The 22053-nt window shown below is 40.0% G+C and overlaps 11 non-coding genes across 11 annotated transcripts; 8 read left to right on the forward strand and 3 right to left on the reverse strand.

Annotated features, from left to right (window-relative positions):
• Positions 1–12470: 12470 nt before the first annotated feature.
• On the forward strand, positions 12471–12544 carry trnai-aau (transfer RNA isoleucine (anticodon AAU)). Its single transcript has one exon. It is a non-coding gene; the product is annotated as a tRNA-Ile (tRNA).
• Positions 12545–12975: 431 nt separating this feature from the next.
• On the forward strand, positions 12976–13047 carry trnaq-cug (transfer RNA glutamine (anticodon CUG)). Its single transcript has one exon. It is a non-coding gene; the product is annotated as a tRNA-Gln (tRNA).
• Positions 13048–14944: 1897 nt separating this feature from the next.
• trnai-aau (transfer RNA isoleucine (anticodon AAU)) lies at positions 14945–15018 on the forward strand. Its single transcript has one exon. It is a non-coding gene; the product is annotated as a tRNA-Ile (tRNA).
• Positions 15019–15442: 424 nt separating this feature from the next.
• trnaq-cug (transfer RNA glutamine (anticodon CUG)) lies at positions 15443–15514 on the forward strand. Its single transcript has one exon. It is a non-coding gene; the product is annotated as a tRNA-Gln (tRNA).
• A 1138-nt stretch (positions 15515–16652) lies between these two features.
• Positions 16653–16725, reverse strand: trnaa-agc (transfer RNA alanine (anticodon AGC)). The gene has a single exon. It is a non-coding gene; the product is annotated as a tRNA-Ala (tRNA).
• A 688-nt stretch (positions 16726–17413) lies between these two features.
• On the forward strand, positions 17414–17487 carry trnai-aau (transfer RNA isoleucine (anticodon AAU)). The gene has a single exon. It is a non-coding gene; the product is annotated as a tRNA-Ile (tRNA).
• Positions 17488–17911: 424 nt separating this feature from the next.
• Positions 17912–17983, forward strand: trnaq-cug (transfer RNA glutamine (anticodon CUG)). Its single transcript has one exon. It is a non-coding gene; the product is annotated as a tRNA-Gln (tRNA).
• A 1137-nt stretch (positions 17984–19120) lies between these two features.
• trnaa-agc (transfer RNA alanine (anticodon AGC)) lies at positions 19121–19193 on the reverse strand. Its single transcript has one exon. It is a non-coding gene; the product is annotated as a tRNA-Ala (tRNA).
• Positions 19194–19881: 688 nt separating this feature from the next.
• On the forward strand, positions 19882–19955 carry trnai-aau (transfer RNA isoleucine (anticodon AAU)). The gene has a single exon. It is a non-coding gene; the product is annotated as a tRNA-Ile (tRNA).
• A 424-nt stretch (positions 19956–20379) lies between these two features.
• On the forward strand, positions 20380–20451 carry trnaq-cug (transfer RNA glutamine (anticodon CUG)). Its single transcript has one exon. It is a non-coding gene; the product is annotated as a tRNA-Gln (tRNA).
• Positions 20452–21587: 1136 nt separating this feature from the next.
• Positions 21588–21660, reverse strand: trnaa-agc (transfer RNA alanine (anticodon AGC)). The gene has a single exon. It is a non-coding gene; the product is annotated as a tRNA-Ala (tRNA).
• Between the last annotated feature and the right edge of the window lie 393 nt (positions 21661–22053).

A 22053-nucleotide genomic window follows, 5' to 3' on the forward strand; every position in this document is an offset into this window, starting at 1 on the left:
ACAGCCCTTCTCGCGATTTACTTCCTCAACACGATGAAAAGCGTATTTATTAGGCTTTTTGCCTACCCTGACCTCTGTGATTCACTTCCTCAACACAACAGAGCATTTCCCACAGGGCTCTAGCCTAGGGCTTCCTTAAACTTTATCTGCTTGCATTTACTGCCATCCTTTTAACAGTTAAAAATAATAATAATAATACAAAAAAAAAAAATTATTTCTTCTGGAATCAAAACCTTTTTATTATTTTTTGCTCTTTAATTTTGGAGAAGCTTTTCGAGTGTCCTTACCACGAGCAAACTCTTGCAAGCAACACAAATTAATTATAAGCAAAAATGCTTACCTTAGGTGGCCACCTAGTTGTGTCGCCTGTCAAGACAGCCCGCGGTCTTCCACTCTTTGCTCCTTTCCTATCATGTCGGGGTCACCAAATTGTTGTGGCTTCTGCCGTCTTTGTGAAGAATCAATTTCAAAGTCTTGGAGTTTTGATGCCAGAAGATAGACTTTATTATCAGAGATAGCAAAGCTGAGTCAGTCTGCAGAGGAACTCCAGAAAATGGGTTCCTTCCCACTTATATATGATCTACAAAGGCATGGCCAATACATTCCATACATGTCACCATTATACATCGTCCTATTCTTTGACTCCAGTCCATTTATTTTAAGAAGTGGACAGGAGCCACCTGTGGAGGAACTTCACCATATATTTTCTCAGCAGTCATGAGAGCAGTTTTACCCTATGTGAGCACATTTCATTCCTATACAGGCTGCTTCATACACACACACACACACACTAAAATTCATGCTTGTCACCGTGTCACAACAGAAGGGATGGCAGAAACTAAGCTTTGCGAAACTTCGAGTTAATTGAACCAATTGCTTCAGAAAATGATTCGCTGATTCGAAGCACTCGAAACACCGCACACTGAGGACATCTGCTGGTCAAAGGTGTGTAAATGCAATGAGAAGACTTGAGTCAAAAGCAGATACAATGACACAATGCATTAGAAATGATTTACTGCCTTGTATTTGTCATATATTTTTCATGGTTGTCTACAATATCCTGGAATAAACAGATCTGAACATTTGGGGAATATATAGACCTTCATATATAAGTTGGCCTTTTTATGATTACTGTTTTATAATTATTTTAAATACCAATGTCATGTTTATGTGTTTTCTTCTTGTTTTCATGTCTTTTATTTTCAAGTTTAGTTCCTGTTCCTGTCATGTCATGTGATTTCCTGTTCCCTCATGTGATCTTGTCATGTGTTTCCCCTGTTCATGTGTCTTGTTTTCATTGGTTCATTGTTTGATTACTCTGTTATTAGTCTTGTCTTTTCATTGTGTAGGGCTTTACTGGTTGTTTAGATCAAAGATAATTATTAATTATTAAAATCAATAGAACATTGATGAGAATCAATGTTAGCTTTTTTAATCCTTTTAAAATCAACAATTATCAAAGATAATCTTTAATTGTTAACATCGATGAAACATTAATTCAGATTAACACTAGCTTATTGATCATTCAAATTCAACAACCATCAAAGATAATTATCAATTATCAAAAATCAATAGAATATTAATAAGGATTAACATTGACGGGGCACCACCCTGAAATCAGGGACTAATAACCGAATATTAAAACAGTCTCAATATTAGATTGTTTTCTTAGGAAAATCGACATCCGAAGAATATCGATTTTCGGGGAAAAAAACAATGAATGAAGGCGTATGCAAAACAAACCAGAACACTTCTCTTTGTAATATAAACAAAGTTTATTTATGCAGTAATATCAATTAATAATTAATACAATGCAGTCACTAAACTTCCGACTTACAACTACAAACTAAACAGTGATATGATTAGATATGGAAATAAAATAATCCTTTAACACATAAGGTGTGTGTGTGTGTGATTAGTAAGAGAGAGAGAGAGAAGTGACAGCCCTAAAGCTGATTTCACGATCGTGGGAGAGAAAGCAGCTGTTTAGTTCATCGCTCAGAGACGTGGTGGACGGCTCGTAAACAGTCTCGCGTACTTTGACTCTTTAATGGATGAACTCAGTTGCGGTCTCACCCGCGATGGCGAAATTGCACAACAATCCAATTTGGTTGGACCACAATACAGCAAAACAAAATCGTGATAATTAATACCCTGAGTATTAATAATGAGCGGACATGGCGATCCGTAAACTGTACAAGCAAAAACCTTGAAACACAAGAATAACACACTATAATATTCTATCTCTGCCCAGACGTAAACCTCTTACTTGAATCGCATGAGGACACAGGTAGAATGTGTTTTCCTCCGTCCTTTAACTCTGACCAGGTTCCTCGAGGCTTGGGTGATGATGGGAGGCCGTTTCCTCGTTCTGTCAGCAGGCGGTACGGCTGTTGATTCTCGGCGGGCTGGCGGAGAACTCAGAAATGTCGACTTGATTGAAGATGGAAGAGAAATCTTTAATCTCTTCACTTCTGTAGGCAAACGGATGAAGATGCGGATTGCTCGGCGGTCTCCTTCGGATCCGTTAGAGTGTTCGGTTGAACACAGAGTAATCTCAACTCGTCCAGCGAGATGGAGATTGTATGGCCACAGTTTCAAGTCGGACGTTACTTCCTTGTGCCACGAGGTTGCACCTGAGAGCAGCAAAGAGCTACGTCTATATTCGGTGAACAAAGTCGCTGGAAGCCACTCACGAAACATTTCAGAGGTATTTCAACTCCTTCTGATGTCATGTTTGAGGGACGTTCTGTTGTGTGCCTCATCCAATAGGAGTTGAGAGTTCGATCCTTTAGTGAGCAAGGCTTCATGGATTTGTAGTCTGTTTTGGACTCCCTTTGTTTGATTTTGGCACGATTTTTATCAGGAAGATTTACGACTTGGTGTGTGGGGGCTGAGTTAGGTTTTATGACTTGTTTTAGGCCTGCCTTTGTCTTCTATCTGAATACATGAGGCCCAACAATTGGTTTAAGTTCATTTAGTCTTGTTATCTTGTTTATAGTTTAGTCTTGTGATTGGTTGTCTTGTTTACCTGTTACTCATGTCCTTGTATTTAAGCCCTCGTGTTTGCAATTGTCTGTTGTCAGGTATTGTGAATATATTGTGACCCTGCACTCTGTGAAAAAAAAAAGAATTTCACTGTATATGTGCAAACGTATAATGTGTGATAAATAAATACAATTAATTATTAATTAAATAACTTTGTTTAGCCAAGTCTAGTATTAAGTCAAGTCATGTCATAGGCAAGTCAAATTCATGTTTATGTTTTATTTACGTTTGGATTTATTGTTTGGGATTTCACGTTTTGGATTAAATTGCACTTGGGTTCCTCATTTCTTCATCATCGTCTTCATCATTGTCTTTGCCAGCCCATCGTTACAACCAAACTATTTATTTTATTTTATATTATAAAACAACACTTTGTTGTATAAAGAAATTTTTACTAATATTTATGCTTTGACAGATTGTGCAATAAACATTTCAAAACAAAACGTAATTGTAAGAAGTTACAATCAGACAGTATGGGACTCAAACTCACACATTGTGTGCCTTAGACTATTTGATGAGTGTGTTAACCACTTCTCTATGCTGCAATTTTAGATTTGACACTTTTGGGTGTACTTAATAAAAAATAAGAAAGTGAAGGCGCATTATTATGTACAATAGTCGAAATTCCAGATTCACATTTTGTAAAACAAATAAATCTCTTTAAATATCACAAAATATCTACACTGGCAGCCAAAAGTTTGGAATAATGTACAGATTTTGCTCTTATGGAAAGAAATAGGTACTTTTATTCACCAAAGTGGCATTCAACTGATCACAATGTATAGTCAAGGCATTAATAACGTGAAAAATTACTATTACAATTTGAAAAAAATAACTACTTCAAAGAGTTCTCATCAGAAAATCCTCCACGTGCAGCAATGACAGCTTTGCAGATCCTTGGCATTCTAGCTGTCAGTTTGTCCAGATACTCAGGTGACATTTCACCCCACGCTTCCTGTAGCACTTGCCATAGATGTGGCTGTCTTGTCGGGCACTTCTCACGCACCTTACAGTCTAGCTGATCCCACAAAAGCTCAATGGGGTTAAGATCCATAACACTCTTTTCCAATTATCTGTTGTCCAATGTCTGTGTTTCTTTGCCCACTCTAACCTTTTATTTTTGTTTTTCTGTTTCAAAAGTGGCTTTTTCTTTGCAATTCTTCCCATATGGTGCAGGCCTTGAGTCTTCTCTTTACTGTTGTACATGAAACTGGTGTTGAGCGGGTAGAATTCAATGAAGCTGTCAGCTGAGGACATGTGAGGTATCTATTTCTCAAACTAGAGACTCTGATGTACTTATCCTCTTGTTTAGTTGTACATCTGGCCTTCCACATCTCTTTCTGTCCTTGTTAGAGCCAGTTGTCCTTTGACTTTGAAGACTGTAGTGTACACCTTTGTATGAAATCTTCAGTTTTTTGGCAATTCCAAGTATTGTATAGCCTTCATTCCTCAAAACAATGATTGACTTACGAGTTTCTAGAGAAAGCTGTTTCTTTTTTGTCATTTTTGACCTAATATTGACCTTAAGACATGCCAGTCTAATGCACAATGTTAAGCTTCATTTAACAAACCAAATAGCTTTCAACTGTGTTTGATATAATGGCAAGTGATTTTCTAGTACCAAATTATCAATTTAGCATGGTTACTCAAGAATAAGGTGTTGGAGTGATGGCTGCTGGAAATGGGGCCTGTCTAGATTTGATCAAAAATGACTTTTTTTCAAATAGTGATGGTGCTGTTTTTTACATCAGTAATGTCCTGACTATAGTTTGTGATCAGTTGAATGACACTTTGGTGAATTAAAGTACCAATTTCCTTCCGAAACAGAAAAATCTTTTCTCTTTTAAAATTATTTTTCATAAACACAACATTTTGATTTTTTTTTTCTTTAGGAACACAACTCAAGGTGATCTACAGGGAAATTAAAATGATTAAAATTCAAATCAGCAACTAGTCTGATTTGACAGATCTAATTTATATCTGCACTGACTCGAGATCAGTTAAAGCCTGCATTTAACACTAATTCAGGGTTTCACTGCGGGATCAATGCCCCCTAGTGTAACTGCGAAACATTTAGAAACGTTTTGAAACTGTTTCGTAATAGTATGACGTAACAAAGCCTCATTTGCTGAAATCATGTGACTTGGCCAGTTTGACACGTGCTCCGAAGCATTGGTTTAAAACAAATGATTTGTAAAGGTTTCAAAGCTTCATGAAGCGTGTTTTGAAAGCACCCATCACTAAATGACAGTAAGGACGCTTACACAGGGAAAGCTCCGACAGAGCGTGAGACGCATGGGATTGTGATCACAGTTAGAGATGGCTATTTAAAATATATATTTTTTACAATGTACCAGTAAACTTTGAAACTCTTCTCCAAGCTCTCTCTCCACAATTACTATCTTTTAAGCCTGACAGAGAAAGATAATAAAGGACAGGGTATGAATACACTGTGGGTGCTTCTCAATCAGAAGGCTGCAGCCTAGTTAGGCTGTGTCCTTCCTAGACTAGTCCTTCTGAGGCTGTAGGCTAGGCTCCATGGTATTCAGCGCTAGAATGAGACAGTCTAGTAAGTGCGCATGGAAAACAATATGCTTATAATCGTGTGATATTTTACTTAGTTTAGAAAACCCAACTTTTAAAACTTTTCAAATTCATGTAATTGCCCTTTTATCTATTTATTTATTTGTGCTTTTTATCTTTTAATTTGTTGTATTGTCTAAACTACTTGGCCTTTTTATTTTTCCACATATTTTCATTGCTGCAATGCAAATAAAAACTTGAAGAGAAAAAAAAGTACATGCGCATGGCTGCATCATAAAGGTTTCCTCTTCCGCGATCAAGCTTCGTTTTCTGCTTTTTTTTAGATAAATTGGGACATGTGCAAGGGATTGTGGGTGATTGAAGACCACGAAGGACATACTTGAAGCATCCTATAAAATATGGCATACGAAGGCTGCGAAACGAGGCTGCCTTCCAAGGGTCCTCACAATTGAAGCGGTCTTCGATGGTGCTTGACATGGCAGTCGAGATATCCAGCCTAATGAGGCTGCAGCCTTCCGAATGACAAGCACCACGTATGTTTGAGCTTGTCTGCCATGTTTTCTGATTTGACAGTGCAGCTAGTCCCACCTCTCCAAGATTCTCATTGGTCAATGTATGCATACACCAGAGTACGTTGCAGCAAAAGTTTAAATGTTCTCAAATTTGGTCGCACGATGGAGCTTCACTATCGGAAACCCTTGTGTTTTCTTTGTCCTGTCAGGATCCTGTCACTTGTGCTGTCTTTGTTTATAGTTTTTGTGGCTGGATTCTGACATTCATATGTCTCCCTTGTTGTATGAGTGCACATGGCTTTGTTGGTTTTTCATTGCCATGTGCAATCCTGTCAATTCAGCCTTGAGTTAAACCCCACCCCCTCGTTTGTCTTGTTATCAGTTTATTAGTTACACCTGCCTTCCCTTGTTACCCTCCTTATTTGTTTTCCTATTTATTTCCCCTTTTGTGCTCTGTCCTGTGTTGGTTCATTCCTCTTGTCTTGTCATGTTTCCTGGTCGGTCTGGTTTGTGTCAGTTGGTACTAGTTAGTTTTATTGGTTAAGACTGGGCCTTTTGTGTTAGATGCCCAGTTTTTGTTTTTTATTTTCTCCCTAATAGAGGATTTTTGGTTTAGATGACTGTCTGCATCTGGGTTCATTCACATATTGTGACATGTCCGTCCTTCCAATGCACCATCCCCTTTGAAATCAATGCATTGACAGCTTTCTCTGACACAGTGTTAACTCTATTGTGTAGGCGCCCTTAGTCCGATTTTCAGATACCATACAAATGATGGGGAAAGCTTGTTTTCAACCTTCCTGTTGCATCCTACAGAAGAAAAAAAAATTCAGTGTCCGTGTGAACATACATTAAAATAAAAATGTGATTTGACCTGATTAAAGAAATGAACTTAGGTTGGTTAAATTCAGTTATATTCAGAATATTAAACACTTTCATTTCAACAAAACTAGTTAATTTAGATATTACCACATGATACCACATTTCTAAGTTGAACTGACAAAACATTTTTTTTTTTCAGTGTAGGTTCTCAATACACTATGTGACTGTGCATCTTATAAGTGTAAAATAAATATAGAATGGGTATTTCTTCAAATGAGCTGAAAAGCACGGAGCTGTTACACAAACGCTTGTACAGTTACTCTAGTAGTTATTCTATACTAACAAATTATTTATAACTGAAACATATTTCCTATTCTAAAGGAGTAATTTATTCATTGGTAACAAATATGCTTGTCATTGATAAATGCATTATAAGCCAATATTACCTTAGAGTATGTTCCCTGTTCTAAAGTAAACATTTATTGCCTTTTTTTGGCGTTCTGTCATGTGCCTCATTCAATAGGAGTTGAGAGTTCGATCATTTAGTGAGCAAGGCTCCATGGGATTTGTAGTCTGTTTTGGACTCCCTTTGTTTGATTTTGACACGGTTTTTATCAGTAAGATTTATGACTTGTGTGTGGGCCTTGGTTAGGTTTTACGACTGTGTTAGGCCTGCCTTTGTCTTCTATCTGAATACATGAGGCCCAACATCAGTTTGGCCGGAAACATCAGTGCAAAAGCAATCTTCCGTTGATGTAAAAGTTTCTTACATTCCTTGAACCGATCTCGTTTCTCTCTTGTCAAATTCGCCAAGTCCGGGAACAAGAAAATATTGTGATTCTTCCAAGAAAGCTTTCCTTTGCTCCTCGCCTGGCGCAACACGAGATCTTTATCGGATGATCTCAGAAATTTGGCCAGAATTGATTGGGTCCTGTCTTCCTCAGCAGATCCATGAGCCGGGACTCTATGAGCTAGCTCGATTTCCAGTTTATGGCCTGTTATATCGAGCAGACTCAGGAAGAGATCATCCAGGAATTTCACCACATTTCTGCCTACTTCATGCTCAGGAATTCCAACAATCCGTATGTTATTTCTTCGGCTCATATTTTCAAAATATTCCAGCTTTTTCAAAATGTGTTCCAGGTCTGTTTTGGATGCGGGCGGATATGCGGATAATTCCCTTTCTGATGACTCCAGATAATCGATCCGTCTCTCAACATCTGCCACTCTTGTGACCAACTCAGAGAATTTTGTTTCCATCACCGTAATCGATCGACATATTACAGTGAGATCCTCAAACTCAGCAACAACTTTCGTCAGCATCACCGAGATGTTGGACAGTTGATGCTGAATTTCTTCTCCCGATGTGCCTTCCAAATTGAGTCCCCAGCTTAAGGCCTGTTCAGGGGTGTCAGCGTGAGCACGTAAGTGTCTTTTAATGTCTCCAGAGTCTGAGGATTTTGACTTCTTTGCCATGTTTACCTCAAAGAGCAAATATGTAATTGGGTATATGGAATCTCACCGGATTATAACATGAAAATAATTTGAAAAACTAGCAAAGTGCACAGAGCTCGTGACTCACACGTCTGCTTCTCGCATGGCATCATGTCATATTTCCAATCTTCTGGCTCTGTTCACACATACCATGAATAAGGAAATTTATAGGTAATGATACAAATTTGCATTAAGGAAAATTGCCAGAGCAAAATTTACCAGTATTTTCAAAAGGGTCGTGTTCACATGTGACCTCAAAACTGGAAATTGTTGGTAATTTTCTGAAAATGGTTGTATGTGTGAACGCGATTATTGTTTTGTGTTTGAGCACCTGTGAGAGGATAAAAAAAGCTCTTTATGGTTCACTGTAAGATGGTTATATCCAGCATCCCTGAGATGGTTACATGCTCTCCATCCATCTAAGACAACAGTGCTTCCTTGTCTAACATGCCTCTGGAGAATTGGCATGAAGTGTTGAGTTGAACAAAGACCGACAACTCTCAGAATGGGTCTTCTGCTCTCCCCTTTGACACTAAGCATTCCAAACACCCATGACCTCCTATTGCTTTGTCTGCCCCTGTTGTACTAAAAATAAACACATGAATAGAAAAGAATTCCAAATGTTAGCGTTACTACAGTATATTGGTACTTTTATGTACTTTTATCTTTACTGTGATTGAAATTAGTTAAAATTATTTTACCTTTCTCTTGTGGCCAAATTTGCTCTCATCGATCCAAACAATTTCATGTCTTTGTCCAATTTTCAGGTCACCTCTTCTCCTAATTCTCTTTATTGCAGATTTGCAAACACCACGCAGATGATAAGCTAGTTTTAGTCAGTGTTGAAGAGCTTCCAGTGATGCCTTTCTGTAGCATGTCCACTTGCCGCAACCTGAGTCCTATAAATCTATAAAAGCAAATACAGGATAATGCATCAGAATCAGCAGAACACGATTCTCAATATTCAAGTCACTAACAATGAAGTTAGGGTATTATAAGCTTAGGTTTTGTAAAGACTTTGTAAAATAAGTTACCCTTCATTACACAAACACAATTATTATTACAGAATCACAATAAGTCATTAGATTGAACAAATCACTGATTTAGAACAGGATGTATATTCTCAATTGTAAATAAAATGCATCCATGTCTGGAAGTTGACATGAGATTTGGCAAATACTGAGCTACTTTGGATGCTCCTGCTTTAAGATTATTTGTGGCATTTATCTCGACATAGAGATAGAGGATAGTAGAGAATAACAGAATCAAAATGATCATACTATTAGACTGGCCAATATCATATTTTTAAAAACAATTCAAAACTCTATGGTTTAAAGATACTGTAGGTGAAATGTATTGAATTATAAAGGAAAATTACATTCGATAACAGTGTTTCCTGCAGTTAAAAAATCTATTTGTTATGGGTTTGAATCAAGGAGTTCTAATAGATTTGATTTATTCTAACGATTTATTCTATATTTTACTGAATGAACTCACTGAATCAGTCAGCAGTTACTGAACATGTCTGAACCGCATGTCTTTATTATTAACTTGACTATGGGGCCTTTTACACGACAACGTTTTCAACTAAAAGCGAAAAACTTTTTATGCGTTTTGGCTGTTCGTTTACATGACAACAGCATTTTGGGGCCTGAAAACACAAACTTTTAAAAACGGGTTTCAGAGTACAAGTTTTTGAAAACGATGCCGTTATCGTCTCCATGTAAACATACAAAAACGCAAATTTGTGAAAACGATGACGTCATGCGCATGCGTATTATGTTTTATATAAATAATGATGGATTGATCAATTTGAGATGTATAATTATCAATATTAATACTGGTGTCTGTGCAAATAACAATAATCAACAATTTATTCATTTGGAGTGTTTTTTATGGAGTGTGAACATTGTACATTAGGCAGAACCTGCAATTTGAAAATCTTGAAATTAATGTATGGATTCAGATGGGAAAAATATATTTGTATTTTAAATGTTATTTATTTAATTACTTAATTTTATATGATGTACCTTTACCCTGCAATTCATTCACCCACCGCTTATGTATATAGCCTATAGACAGAGATGTGATGCCATGTACAGTATTCAATGATATGCTTAGAATATGAAAACATGAGGCAGTGAAAATGCATGTTAGATCCAGAGTGCACAAGACATCTCTCTCCATCAGAAGATATCCATATATCAGAGTTCTGTCTGATATCCAAAACCAGTCAACATCAACAGCTTGTTATGTTAACATACTCTCCTACCAGCCCAAGAGTCAGCAGGGGGAATACAGAAGAAGGCAGGAGACGAAGTTATGGTAAAAATGAGCAGAATTTATTGAATAATCTAGAGAGTTCAGTCTATAGGAATGCGCGCGAGTACTTCAAAACAATGCGCGAGACATTCAAAACTACAATGGTGGACTACAGGACTGTGTTTGTGCTGCTCAAGATTTAGAGTTTATTGACACTTCTCCAGCAAAGTAATTGTAGTAATAATGCAACCTTACCGTCCGTCCAGACAAAACTGCTTGATGCTTTCACCACCTTCATTGTTTGTATTCACCGCTCTGTGGAAGAATGCTTATGTGTGCAGGCGCATAGTGTTTCTTTACAAAGTGACAACGCCAACTACTGGCCTGGCATGCATAATACAGTGTTTTTAGTCATTTTCGCGGATCTGTGTGAACAAGGATCGTTTTGATGTTGTCGTCTGTACACGAAACTTTTCGGTTTTAGTACATCATTGTTGTGTAAACGTACTCTTAGGCCTTGTCCACGCTAATACGTTTTCATTTGAAAACGTCTTGGTTACTGATGTAACCTCTGTTCCCTGATGGAGGGAACAAGACGTTGTGTCGATGTAGTGACACTAGGGGTTCGATCTTGAGAGCCCCAATCACCTTTGCTTAAAATAGAAAAGGCCAGTGAAAACTGGTGTGGAATTTGCATGCCACTCTCCGCCCCGGACATACAGGTATAAAAGGAGAGGGTGTGAATCACTCATTAAGATTTATGCTGAGGAGCCGATAGAGTGTCCCGGCAAGAGGGACACAACGTCTCATTCCCACCATCAGGGAACAGAGGTTACAACAGTAACCGAAACATTCCCTGTCTGTCACTCACTAGACGTGTCGATGTAGTGACAATAGGGGTTTCAATAAGACAAACCGCAGGTGCTGAAGAGTGGACAAGGGTAAGCTGCTGCATGCCTTGCAACAAGCGCTCAACCACGTCGTGAACTTCCAACGAGTTAGGTTAGCACTCTGGCCTCTGAATCCAGCGATACCAGTTAAAATCTCGGCGGGACCTCTCGCATGCTAAGCGAGCGCTCTACCATTTGAGCTAATTCCCCTCCAGCTATGAGTCCCAGAGGTACCAAACCACTCTTGTTTGTTTCCGTTTGGAGTGGGCCATGGGCCATTAACACCTTCCAATAGTCAGAAAGACAATGTCCAAGGAGTCTCACGAGGTAGTCATCCTGTATCATATGTGAGTTTTGTGGTCAAGTAGGTTAGCCCCCGTGAAGAATGTGACATGGTAAGTTTTTCCAAGGAAACTTCAATACACATTCAATTTGCATTTAAAGAAAGCAATAGATGCAGATGACTATGAGCGCTACATGAGAAATGGAACAAATGAAGCAACATTTTGATTTGCAATTTTGTTAGGACTTGTTGGCGATAAAATGTTCTTGAATTTGATGCTTGCCAAAGTCTTTTGAGGATGTCTCTATTTCCCCATTCATGTAGTTAGGAGCAGTACTTGTATGACTGAAAATAGCTGTACGTTGGCGTGACATGCTGAGCATCAGAACTTCATGAGGTTTGTGTAGACCTTTCAGAAGAGAGCAGACATTGCAAGGTGGCTTGTGGGGCTAGAGTGATGATTTTTGATTTGGGTGCGAAAGTGTCTCGTGTTCAAATCCAAGAATAGCTTGTTCTTGCCCTTCGATCTTCAAACTTTATCCCATGCGGTGCAAAGTTTTAATGTCAGCGTTACAACCAAGCAAGAATTTCTGTGCATAGACAAAAGCAAGACGTGGCCGGTTAGCTCAGTTGGATAGAGCGTGGTGCTAATAACGCCAAGGTCGCGGGTTCGAGCCCCGTACGGGCCAGGATGAGTTTTGATCCGAACCTCTCTAGAGCACGTGTGTAGTGTCATGTCCTGTAAATCCATGATGGAAGAGGCAATGTAGCTGAAATAGGGAGCTTTAGACTGAAAATCTAAACATCCCAGGTTAAGTACTCTGTTCAGGCTACCATCTGTCTTGGCTGCCCATGCCCTCCTTCAAACTACTTACCAAAGAGCAATAACACTCTCAACAGTGAAAGAGTACAGTTCCATGGTGTAATGGTTAGCACTTTGGGCTTTGAATCCAACAAGCTGAGTTCAACTCCTGGTAGAACCACCTTAGGCTTTTGTGCCCAAAAACAGAGGTTGGCTGTTGAAGTCCCCATAAGAGGCCTAAAATGTGCCCTTCTCTTGCCAATTTCCACAAAGCATGTTCATTGTCCATACCCAGGGGAGCGCTTTTTGCAAAATATCGGTTCCATGGTGTAATGGTTAGCACTCTGGACTCTGAATCCAGTGATCCGAGTTCGAATCTCGGTGGGACCTTCCGTACCTTTTGCACCAATGGTTCTTAGGACCCAATCAAAAGTACTTTTCAAAATCAGTGAGCCTCCAAATCTCCTGTATGAAAGCATTCGTACTCTGCTGCGAGTGGCAGAGATCTATCAATAGGAGAATGCAGATCGATACCCTGTGTCAAAAGTGAGTTTTGTGGTAAAGAAGTTTAGCACCCATGAAGAATGTGACATGGTAACTGTTCCCAAGGAAACGTCATTGCAAATTAAATTTGCGTTTCGAGAAAGAAATAGATGAACATGTCTGAGCGCTACATGAGAAATGGAACAAATGAAAAAAAAAATTTGCATTTTTTGTTAGGATTTATTGGGGATTTCACATGTTGTTGAACTGCATTCTTGCCCAAGACTTTTGAAGATTTCTCTATTTCCCCATTCACATAGATAGGAGCTATAATTGCATGACTGAAAAAAGCTGTACATGGGTGTTGCATGCTGCAATACTCTGCTTGCCAGGTCCATGAGCACTTCACCATGCGCTTATATAAAAAATATCTACATATCTTGTTCTTGTTGCACTCTAATCTGTCTTGGATAGTATTGTTCTGATACAATTGAAAATTTGGAATGCAGCACTTTTCGTATTATTGCCTCCTTAAGATGAATCGCTTATGCTGTACCATTCCTCTATTATAAGCCGCTTTGGATAAAAGCATCTGCCAAATGAATAAAAGTAATGTAATATAATGAATGAAAAACAAAATTTGATGCCCAGGTCTGTAAAATTAGTGAAGAACACTAAAAAGAGAAAGTTCCCTCGTGGAGTATTGCTGCATGCCAGGCCCACGTACAGCAGACTTTTGTTCTGAATCTCTCTTCTGCTAAGCTCTCATTTGCAGGGTAGCCTCATGTAAATCCATGAGGAATGAAGGTTAGCACTCTGGCCTCTGAATCCAGCGATACCAGTTAAAATCTCGGCGGGACCTTCTGTGACTTTTGTGCCAAAAGGTGCAAAGGACCCAATCAGAAGGACTTTGGAAAAGCTGCGAGGCGCCGAATCTACTGAAGTGAAAGTGTACCAACTCTGCTGGCCAGGTCTATCACATTCAAATTGTGATGACCTGGTCTTAGATTAGAGAACAGTTGCTAAAAGGTGAAGTTCCTCAATGGAGAATGCGGGCATCCATCCCGCTACCTCTCGCATGCTAAGCGAGCGCTCTACCATTTGAGCTAATTCCCCTCCAGCTATGAGTCCCAGAGGTACCAAACCACTCTTGTTTGTTTCCGTTTGGAGTGGGCCATGGGCCATTAACACCTTCCAATAGTCAGAAAGACAATGTCCAAGGAGTCTCACGAGGTAGTCATCCTGTATCATATGTGAGTTTTGTGGTCAAGTAGGTTAGCCCCCGTGAAGAATGTGACATGGTAAGTTTTTCCAAGGAAACTTCAATACACATTCAATTTGCATTTAAAGAAAGCAATAGATGCAGATGACTATGAGCGCTACATGAGAAATGGAACAAATGAAGCAACATTTTGATTTGCAATTTTGTTAGGACTTGTTGGCGATAAAATGTTCTTGAATTTGATGCTTGCCAAAGTCTTTTGAGGATGTCTCTATTTCCCCATTCATGTAGTTAGGAGCAGTACTTGTATGACTGAAAATAGCTGTACGTTGGCGTGACATGCTGAGCATCAGAACTTCATGAGGTTTGTGTAGACCTTTCAGAAGAGAGCAGACATTGCAAGGTGGCTTGTGGGGCTAGAGTGATGATTTTTGATTTGGGTGCGAAAGTGTCTCATGTTCAAATCCAAGAATAGCTTGTTCTTGCCCTTCGATCTTCAAACTTTATCCCATGCGGTGCAAAGTTTTAATGTCAGCGTTACAACCAAGCAAGAATTTCTGTGCATAGACAAAAGCAAGATGTGGCCGGTTAGCTCAGTTGGTTAGAGCGTGGTGCTAATAACGCCAAGGTCGCGGGTTTGAGCCCCGTACGGGCCAGGATGAGTTTTGATCCGAACCTCTCTAGAGCTCGTGTGTAGTGTCATGTCCTGTAAATCCATGATGGAAGAGGCAATGTAGCTGAAATAGGGAGCTATAGACTGAAAATCTAAACATCCCAGGTTAAATACTCTGTTCACGCTACCATCTGTCTTGGCTGCCCATGCCCTCCTTCAAACTACTTACCAAAGAGCAATAACACTCTCAACAGTGAAAGAGCACTGTTCTGTGGTGTAATGGTTAGCGCTTTGAATCCAACAAGCTGAGTTCAACTCCTGGTAGAACCTCCTTAGGCTTTTGTGCCCAAAAACAGAGGTTGGCTGTTGAAGTCCCCATAAGAGGCCTAAAATGTGCCCTTCTCTTGCCAATTTCCACAAAGCATGTTCATTGTCCACACCCAGGGGAGCGCTTTTTGCAAAAAGTTAGTTCCGTGGTGTAATGGTTAGCACTCTGGACTCTGAATCCAGTGATCCGAGTTCGAAACTCTGCGGGACCTTCCGTACCTTTTGCACCAATGGTTCTTAGGACCCAATCAAAAGTACTTTTCAAAATCAGTGAGCCTCCAAATCTCCTGTATGAAAGCATTCGTACTCTGCTGCGAGTGGCAGAGATCTATCAATAGGAGAATGCAGATCGATACCCTGTGTCAAAAGTGAGTTTTGTGGTAAAGAAGTTTAGCACCCATGAAGAATGTGACATGGTAACTGTTCCCAAGGAAACTTCATTGCAAATTAAATTTGCGTTTCGAGAAAGAAATAGATGAACATGTCTGAGAGCTACATGAGAAATGGAACAAATGAAAAAAAAAAAATTTGCATTTTTTGTTAGGATTTATTGGGGATTTCACATGTTGTTGAACTGCATTCTTGCCCAAGACTTTTGAAGATTTCTCTATTTCCCCATTCACATAGATAGGAGCTATAATTGCATGACTGAAAAAAGCTGTACATGGGTGTTGCATGCTGCAATACTCTGCTTGCCAGGTCCATGAGCACTTCACCATGCGCTTATATAAAAAATATCTACATATATTGTTCTTGTTGCACTCTAATCTGTCTTGGATAGTATTGTTCTGATACAATTGAAAATTTGGAATGCAGCACTTTTCGTATTATTGCCTCCTTAAGATGAATCGCTTATGCTGTACCATTCCTCTATTATAAGCCGCTTTGGATAAAAGCATCTGCCAAATGAATAAAAGTAATGTAATATAATGAATGAAAAACATAATTTGATGCCCAGGTCTGTAAAATTAGTGAAGAACACTAAAAAGAGAAAGTTCCCTCGTGGAGTATTGCTGCATGCCAGGCCCACGTACAGCAGACTTTTGTTCTGAATCTCTCTTCTGCTAAGCTCTCATTTGCAGGGTAGCCTCATGTAAATCCATGAGGAATGAAGGTTAGCACTCTGGCCTCTGAATCCAGCGATACCAGTTAAAATCTCGGCGGGACCTTCTGTGACTTTTGTGCCAAAAGGTGCAAAGGACCCAATCAGAAGGACTTTGGAAAAGCTGCGAGCCTCCGAATCTACTGAAGTGAAAGTGTACCAACTCTGCTGGCCAGGTCTATCACATTCAAATTGTGATGACCTGGTCTTAGATTAGAGAACAGTTGCTAAAAGGTGAAGTTCCTCAATGGAGAATGCGGGCATCGATCCCGCTACCTCTCGCATGCTAAGCGAGCGCTCTACCATTTGAGCTAATTCCCCTCCAGCTATGAGTCCCAGAGGTACCAAACCACTCTTGTTTGTTTCCTTTTGGAGTGGGCCATGGGCCATTAACACCTTCCAATAGTCAGAAAGACAATGTCCAAGGAGTCTCACGAGGTAGTCATCCTGTATCATATGTGAGTTTTGTGGTCAAGTAGGTTAGCCCCCGTGAAGAATGTGACATGGTAAGTTTTTCCAAGGAAACTTCAATACACATTCAATTTGCATTTAAAGAAAGCAATAGATGCAGATGACTATGAGCGCTACATGAGAAATGGAACAAATGAAGCAACATTTTGATTTGCAATTTTGTTAGGACTTGTTGGCGATAAAATGTTCTTGAATTTGATGCTTGCCAAAGTCTTTTGAGGATGTCTCTATTTCCCCATTCATGTAGTTAGGAGCAGTACTTGTATGACTGAAAATAGCTGTACGTTGGCGTGACATGCTGAGCATCAGAACTTCATGAGGTTTGTGTAGACCTTTCAGAAGAGAGCAGACATTGCAAGGTGGCTTGTGGGGCTAGAGTGATGATTTTTGATTTGGGTGCGAAAGTGTCTCATGTTCAAATCCAAGAATAGCTTGTTCTTGCCCTTCGATCTTCAAACTTTATCCCATGCGGTGCAAAGTTTTAATGTCAGCGTTACAACCAAGCAAGAATTTCTGTGCATAGACAAAAGCAAGATGTGGCCGGTTAGCACAGTTGGTTAGAGCGTGGTGCTAATAACGCCAAGGTCGCGGGTTCGAGCCCCGTATGGGCCAGGATGAGTTTTGATCCGAACCTCTCTAGAGCTCGTGTGTAGTGTCATGTCCTGTAAATCCATGATGGAAGAGGCAATGTAGCTGAAATAGGGAGCTATAGACTGAAAATCTAAACATCCCAGGTTAAATACTCTGTTCAGGCTACCATCTGTCTTGGCTGCCCATGCCCTCCTTCAAACTACTTACCAAAGAGCAATAACACTCTCAACAGTGAAAGAGCACTGTTCTGTGGTGTAATGGTTAGCGCTTTGAATCCAACAAGCTGAGTTCAACTCCTGGTAGAACCTCCTTAGGCTTTTGTGCCCAAAAACAGAGGTTGGCTGTTGAAGTCCCCATAAGAGGCCTAAAATGTGCCCTTCTCTTGCCAATTTCCACAAAGCATGTTCATTGTCCACACCCAGGGGAGCGCTTTTTGCAAAACGTCGGTTCCATGGTGTAATGGTTAGCACTCTGGACTCTGAATCCAGTGATCTGAGTTCAAATCTCGGTGGGACCTTCCGTACCTTTTGCACCAATGGTTCTTAGGACCCAATCAAAAGTACTTTTCAAAATCAGTGAGCCTCCAAATCTCCTGTATGAAAGCATTCGTACTCTGCTGCGAGTGGAAGAGATCTATCAATAGGAGAATGCAGATCGATACCCTGTGTCAAAAGTGAGTTTTGTGGTAAAGAAGTTTAGCACCCATGAAGAATGTGACATGGTAACTGTTCCCAAGGAAACGTCATTGCAAATTAAATTTGCGTTTCGAGAAAGAAATAGATGAACATGTCTGAGCGCTACATGAGAAATGGAACAAATGAAAAAAAAAAATTTGCATTTTTTGTTAGGATTTATTGGGGATTTCACATGTTGTTGAACTGCATTCTTGCCCAAGACTTTTGAAGATTTCTCTATTTCCCCATTCACATAGATAGGAGCTATAATTGCATGACTGAAAAAAGCTGTACATGGGTGTTGCATGCTGCAATACTCTGCTTGCCAGGTCCATGAGCACTTCACCATGCGCTTATATAAAAAATATCTACATATATTGTTCTTGTTGCACTCTAATCTGTCTTGGATAGTATTGTTCTGATACAATTGAAAATTTGGAATGCAGCACTTTTCGTATTATTGCCTCCTTAAGATGAATCGCTTATGCTGTACCATTCCTCTATTATAAGCCGCTTTGGATAAAAGCATCTGCCAAATGAATAAAAGTAATGTAATATAATGAATGAAAAACATAATTTGATGCCCAGGTCTGTAAAATTAGTGAAGAACACTAAAAAGAGAAAGTTCCCTCGTGGAGTATTGCTGCATGCCAGGCCCACGTACAGCAGACTTTTGTTCTGAATCTCTCTTCTGCTAAGCTCTCATTTGCAGGGTAGCCTCATGTAAATCCATGAGGAATGAAGGTTAGCACTCTGGCCTCTGAATCCAGCGATACCAGTTAAAATCTCGGCGGGACCTTCTGTGACTTTTGTGCCAAAAGGTGCAAAGGACCCAATCAGAAGGACTTTGGAAAAGCTGCGAGGCGCCGAATCTACTGAAGTGAAAGTGTACCAACTCTGCTGGCCAGGTCTATCACATTCAAATTGTGATGACCTGGTCTTAGATTAGAGAACAGTTGCTAAAAGGTGAAGTTCCTCAATGGAGAATGCGGGCATCGATCCCGCTACCTCTCGCATGCTAAGCGAGCGCTCTACCATTTGAGCTAATTCCCCTCCAGCTATGAGTCCCAGAGGTACCAAACCACTCTTGTTTGTTTCCTTTTGGAGTGGGCCATGGGCCATTAACACCTTCCAATAGTCAGAAAGACAATGTCCAAGGAGTCTCACGAGGTAGTCATCCTGTATCATATGTGAGTTTTGTGGTCAAGTAGGTTAGCCCCCGTGAAGAATGTGACATGGTAAGTTTTTCCAAGGAAACTTCAATACACATTCAATTTGCATTTAAAGAAAGCAATAGATGCAGATGACTATGAGCGCTACATGAGAAATGGAACAAATGAAGCAACATTTTGATTTGCAATTTTGTTAGGACTTGTTGGCGATAAAATGTTCTTGAATTTGATGCTTGCCAAAGTCTTTTGAGGATGTCTCTATTTCCCCATTCATGTAGTTAGGAGCAGTACTTGTATGACTGAAAATAGCTGTACGTTGGCGTGACATGCTGAGCATCAGAACTTCATGAGGTTTGTGTAGACCTTTCAGAAGAGAGCAGACATTGCAAGGTGGCTTGTGGGGCTAGAGTGATGATTTTTGATTTGGGTGCGAAAGTGTCTCATGTTCAAATCCAAGAATAGCTTGTTCTTGCCCTTCGATCTTCAAACTTTATCCCATGCGGTGCAAAGTTTTAATGTCAGCGTTACAACCAAGCAAGAATTTCTGTGCATAGACAAAAGCAAGATGTGGCCGGTTAGCTCAGTTGGTTAGAGCGTGGTGCTAATAACGCCAAGGTCGCGGGTTCGAGCCCCGTACGGGCCAGGATGAGTTTTGATCCGGACCTCTCTAGAGCTCGTGTGTAGTGTCATGTCCTGTAAATCCATGATGGAAGAGGCAATGTAGCTGAAATAGGGAGCTATAGACTGAAAATCTAAACATCCCAGGTTAAATACTCTGTTCAGGCTACCATCTGTCTTGGCTGCCCATGCCCTCCTTCAAACTACTTACCAAAGAGCAATAACACTCTCAACAGTGAAAGAGCACTGTTCTGTGGTGTAATGGTTAGCGCTTTGAATCCAACAAGCTGAGTTCAACTCCTGGTAGAACCTCCTTAGGCTTTTGTGCCCAAAAACAGAGGTTGGCTGTTGAAGTCCCCATAAGAGGCCTAAAATGTGCCCTTCTCTTGCCAATTTCCACAAAGCATGTTCATTGTCCACACCCAGGGGAGCGCTTTTTGCAAAACGTCGGTTCCATGGTGTAATGGTTAGCACTCTGGACTCTGAATCCAGTGATCTGAGTTCAAATCTCGGTGGGACCTTCCGTACCTTTTGCACCAATGGTTCTTAGGACCCAATCAAAAGTACTTTTCAAAATCAGTGAGCCTCCAAATCTCCTGTATGAAAGCATTCGTACTCTGCTGCGAGTGGAAGAGATCTATCAATAGGAGAATGCAGATCGATACCCTGTGTCAAAAGTGAGTTTTGTGGTAAAGAAGTTTAGCACCCATGAAGAATGTGACATGGTAACTGTTCCCAAGGAAACGTCATTGCAAATTAAATTTGCGTTTCGAGAAAGAAATAGATGAACATGTCTGAGCGCTACATGAGAAATGGAACAAATGAAAAAAAAAATTTGCATTTTTTGTTAGGATTTATTGGGGATTTCACATGTTGTTGAACTGCATTCTTGCCCAAGACTTTTGAAGATTTCTCTATTTCCCCATTCACATAGATAGGAGCTATAATTGCATGACTGAAAAAAGCTGTACATGGGTGTTGCATGCTGCAATACTCTGCTTGCCAGGTCCATGAGCACTTCACCATGCGCTTATATAAAAAATATCTACATATATTGTTCTTGTTGCACTCTAATCTGTCTTGGATAGTATTGTTCTGATACAATTGAAAATTTGGAATGCAGCACTTTTCGTATTATTGCCTCCTTAAGATGAATCGCTTATGCTGTACCATTCCTCTATTATAAGCCGCTTTGGATAAAAGCATCTGCCAAATGAATAAAAGTAATGTAATATAATGAATGAAAAACATAATTTGATGCCCAGGTCTGTAAAATTAGTGAAGAACACTAAAAAGAGAAAGTTCCCTCGTGGAGTATTGCTGCATGCCAGGCCCACGTACAGCAGACTTTTGTTCTGAATCTCTCTTCTGCTAAGCTCTCATTTGCAGGGTAGCCTCATGTAAATCCATGAGGAATGAAGGTTAGCACTCTGGCCTCTGAATCCAGCGATACCAGTTAAAATCTCGGCGGGACCTTCTGTGACTTTTGTGCCAAAAGGTGCAAAGGACCCAATCAGAAGGACTTTGGAAAAGCTGCGAGGCGCCGAATCTACTGAAGTGAAAGTGTACCAACTCTGCTGGCCAGGTCTATCACATTCAAATTGTGATGACCTGGTCTTAGATTAGAGAACAGTTGCTAAAAGGTGAAGTTCCTCAATGGAGAATGCGGGCATCGATCCCGCTACCTCTCGCATGCTAAGCGAGCGCTCTACCATTTGAGCTAATTCCCCTCCAGCTATGAGTCCCAGAGGTACCAAACCACTCTTGTTTGTTTCCTTTTGGAGTGGGCCATGGGCCATTAACACCTTCCAATAGTCAGAAAGACAATGTCCAAGGAGTCTCACGAGGTAGTCATCCTGTATCATATGTGAGTTTTGTGGTCAAGTAGGTTAGCCCCCGTGAAGAATGTGACATGGTAAGTTTTTCCAAGGAAACTTCAATACACATTCAATTTGCATTTAAAGAAAGCAATAGATGCAGATGACTATGAGCGCTACATGAGAAATGGAACAAATGAAGCAACATTTTGATTTGCAATTTTGTTAGGACTTGTTGGCGATAAAATGTTCTTGAATTTGATGCTTGCCAAAGTCTTTTGAGGATGTCTCTATTTCCCCATTCAT

The sequence above is a fragment of the Myxocyprinus asiaticus genome, chromosome 18 (genome assembly GCF_019703515.2).
Source record: "Myxocyprinus asiaticus isolate MX2 ecotype Aquarium Trade chromosome 18, UBuf_Myxa_2, whole genome shotgun sequence".
NCBI classification, from domain to species: Eukaryota; Metazoa; Chordata; class Actinopteri; order Cypriniformes; family Catostomidae; genus Myxocyprinus; species Myxocyprinus asiaticus.